Below are 4,525 nucleotides of genomic sequence, written 5' to 3'. Positions count from 1 at the left end.
AGGTCAGCCAAATTCAAATTCTTGTACATCAGCTTTATCCTGTGGGAGATTCGCTCTATTATTCGGATACCAGCAGTAGGTCATGATTAACATAGCAGAGGACAGAAACTCTGAGCCACTTTCTCACAGAAACATGTATTCCTAAGATACCTGTACATAAAAATGTGTGCAAAATTAACAGGTTTCAGACAATCTATAGGGCACCTGGATACTCCTGCTGTGTCCATGGAGCCAAAATCATAGTTTAATTCTTTAACTGCATTCATCCAGCCTTTGAATTTGATTGGGGACAATTATTGCAACCAAGGCCTGAACCCTCTTGTGGTGTCAATTACAGCCAGAAAGACTGTCAGATACAGCTCCTGCTTCACAGGCTTTTTGCTGTCCATACTAACAAACAGAGCACTTGATATCCCATTTCCCAGATGGGGAATTGGGTCACAGTGAGCCTTTTTTCCTGAAAGTGGAAGGCGGAAATATTTCACCCCTACCTTGAGTTCAGTGGGAACAAATTTTGGACATGGTGAGCCTAGTAAGGATGTTCTGGACACCCACCACATGCTGGAGATGCAGGTGAACAGAAAGGCAAAACTGTGAGTCTTTGAAAGTGTCCTCAGAGCACAACATGCCTGACCAGTGTAGGGGTATAAATGTCTCCACAGGAATACGAGGGGAGATCTGCAGAAGGTAGAAATGCCACTCCTGCGGCCAATGGTCACAGGCAGCAACTCACAAGGGGCTTTGCTGTGCGGGACTCCTTCAGCAGGGCAGCAAGTTTAACCCCGTGCATCCGCATGTTTGTCTCTCTGAAGGGGAATGGAAACCCCAAGTGTGTGCTCTGGGACCCTGCTGTGTGCCTGCCTTGAACACCATGTACTGCTTTGGAACATGGGCATTTTCTGAGGCTCAGGCTGGTTGCCTGACATGCATCCAGGAGGAAGGGGACTGTATACATCTGGTGAATATAATCGTCCTCCAATCTCATTCCTCTGATCTAAACCGGTGTGAATTTGCACCAAAAACGATGAAGCAATGCTAGCACAGAGCCAGCGTACGTGAGAGGAAACTCAAGCTTCATGCCTCCAGCTTGTATTTAAAACACATTGCCTGTATGTATTGCTGTGTATGACATAATTAAGATAACACATCGTATAGTGCTGGAGCAACATGAAACAGCACCTGCCCTGCCTGACCTTTCCTGCATTATTGGAAGCTCATTTGCACCCAAAGCGCATACAGACCAAAACAACAAAAGCATGTGCGCTGCTATTCCTCCAATGGGCTCAATTTACTCCTGAATATTGTAATCTACAAACTATTGCTGAGCAGAACAGCTTAGGTGATAGACAGTACCTGATCATTTTTTCAACATGATTTGAAAGTTGCAGGCTCTGGTCACAGCTGTTCAGGATTATGCTGCTGCAGAGCTGCCACTTTTCTCCCTGGCTCATCCCATAGGAGTTCAGTAGATCTGGAAGCTGAAGAGAACTATAGTTATACATTTACATGCTATCTGCCTTCTTCAATGAACAGCCTTAAGCCATCCCGAAGAGTCTCTAAATTACCACTCCGTATCATGCCAAAATCCTCATCAAATCAGAAGAAATGCTCAGAAATGCATCTCCCCAAATGGTCTCAATGCTGCAAAGACTTACTCATTGTGAATATTTCTACGACTTGTTTTTTGAAGTGTGTAAAAATCTCTCTTTCTCACTCTCAGGTCATAACTGATGGGAAATGGTTTCCTATAGATAAGACCTTAAGGTCTAGTGTTGCACATAGGCAGGGCACAACTAAGATTGTCAGTGGAAAGCAAGGAAATGCAGCACATTTTGGCATCTTTCAAAATATGTCTCAAGATCTGATGAGTGATTGTGGCACATGCTACTTGCTGTGATGACAGGCCAGGCTAAAAAAGTGCTTTCCCAAGAAGGGAAACATACAGTGGATGTCTTTGCTACAGCCTAGTCAAGTGTCCTTTCCAGAAGGGTCCCATCACATGGACATTTGTGGTGAAGTCAAGGGCAAATGGCCAGTTGCTGATGAAAGATGTAACTTTCTGTTGCTCTCAATTGTTTTGTTTAAACAGAATCAAAGCAGCAAAAGATCTGATTTGTATTCAGGGATATATATATATTTTTACACCCCAAAGCATTTGAATAAGAACATGAAGCATAAAGATATAAGGAAAGAGAAGCAGAACACAACAATTTAGGTGAAACCAGGGAAATCAGCCTAAGTTCTGCATAAATACATTGGCAGGAGTAAGTCCTACCCTGGATCCAAGGAGATGACTAAGGATAGTAATGACTATTCTATCTTTTAATACTACACTTATTAGTATTTAAACGAAAGCAGCATTTTGGTTTACCGTTTCCCATGGTTACAGAGACGTGCTTTTTTATCCTGATCCGTGCTTTGGAGGAGAGGCTTGTCTCTCTCCTACTGCTACAGGAAAATGATGTATATTAAAAAATACACTTTTGAATCCAAGTTTTCAAAGTTTCAAATTTCTCACTATGTAACCAAATGCCACAAGGTACCAGATCTTGGAAATAAGGGTCAGAGACTTTGAGGTTTTCCCACCCTTAATATTTACATTCAGAAATGCTTCTCATTTAAGATTCTGAGAAGTGGTCAGAGTGATTTTCCCATGTTTGTTTATCCACATTGACACTGTGGCCAGCTAGCTCTTGAAATAATAGTGAGGCTTTTTCAGGGTAATACACAAGGAACTTTTCATATAGTTCCAAGTCAGATAGAGCTATCTGTCACCTTTGTAGCTGAGCTGAATCAAGTTGCTGCAACTTTAAACCTGGATCACCTTTCCCTCCCTGAAACGCATTATGGAGTTAATTTAAATTACTTCAGCAAACAGTGATGGCACTGGTGGTGCTTCTGTTGATAAAAGTGCACCTTGGCGCATTAGCCGGATTGTACACGTATGGAATTAAGCATATGGAGCCATATGGAGGATGAAATCCTGGCCTCAGCAAAGTTAATGGCAAATCTCCTTTTGACTGCAGTATGATCAGGCTTTCTGTCTGTCCTTCCAGAGAATGAAATAGGAGGTAGTAATAAATATAATAATGTGCACAGTCCTCAGATGTAATGGATTACACAGTGTGGCAGCAAACTTGAGATCTTCACACGGCCACTTGTTTGGCATCAAAAGATTACCCTTATTCTTCAAATCTTATGCAGAGTTTAAGTCTGAAAGGGGTTTTGATGAGAATAGCACAGCAATATGTTGAATCTTGAGAATAAATATATAAATTATTTCTGAACGACCTCTGCCCATTACCAATTTCACCCACATGTGTGAGGACAACATTCTTTTGGTCTGCAGCCAGCACCTATGAAATCACAGACCTTAGAAAGTGGCCTGTGATTTCTGTCACTGGTGCAAACAATGTAGGCAGCAAGCTACAAATGTGCCCTGCCCTGCCCGTATGGTTTACTCAGGTGGCATGGCAAAAGGGCTGTATAATTCCCCAAGGGGATGAACAGAGCAGACATGAAAGCACACACCAGGATCTCTGTCCTGCGCCACTTCTTTGCCTTAAATTCCTGTTTGTACTTCTTTGAACTTCCAGCATGCAGCTTTTTAGGATGAGAAGTCCTAAAGCTGTGTAGAAGTTCTGACTGTTCCTCTCTGTCTTTGGCACTAGATGCCCATTCAGACTGGCTTTCCACCTTTCCAGAATTTGGTCACGTCAGCACTGGGAGAGCACAGGCAACCACTGGGGTGTTCAACCTTCTTCAATGGCTGAACCAAATAATGAAAGGCATATGTGTTCCTGCAGCAAAGGTTTTCCCAGCCTTCCCTAAGTAATTGATGTCAGCATCAATACACCACTTCTCGCTGCTATGGCTCAGCAGCGTTTATGGTAGGTTTCCTTTTTAACTGTGCTTTCGTTTTTCCAATTTCCTGCTCTTAGAATCTTGTCCAGTAAATTCCATGTTTGGGGTTTATAGACTTTTTGATCACAGTTCTTAGAAGATAATTCTTTTGGGATGTCACAGGCATGGAGGAGCTTAAAAGAATTACCATTGTTGACAAGATATTTGACCGAGGACAAGTGTTCCTCATTAAGAACAGGTTCTACTTTCTACTTAGAAAAACAAACATCCTGCACACTCCAGTTACAAGGAAATGGCCTTATTTTTGTAAGGACACATTTATGTTTGAAGCCAGCACGGGGCTTAGTCCTTCTCTGGCCTTTTATCACGTTCATGGTTGCTTTCCCTTGCCCTTGCAGAACTTCAGAGAAACTCTTCTCATCAACCCTTGACCTAAAGCAGCACAAAAATACATTAAAAATAATCCTGTGTGGTTGCTGCAGACTAACAGAGACTGCTGAGTCTACCATACCTCCACATCAGAATGAGGACTAGAGTCATCCCATCCACCCTTGGTTCCTGCTGCTTCTGTCCTTGCCTTGCATTATTAATAATAACTCCTGGCTCTTCTGCCGTGCACATCACCTTGCATCACTTACACCAATGCAGATCTAATGATAGA

This window comes from Nestor notabilis, unplaced genomic scaffold (assembly GCF_000696875.1).
Source record: "Nestor notabilis isolate BGI_N333 unplaced genomic scaffold, ASM69687v1 scaffold9345, whole genome shotgun sequence".
NCBI lineage: Eukaryota > Metazoa > Chordata > Aves > Psittaciformes > Psittacidae > Nestor > Nestor notabilis.
Note: the sequence above shows the minus strand (reverse complement) of the source record.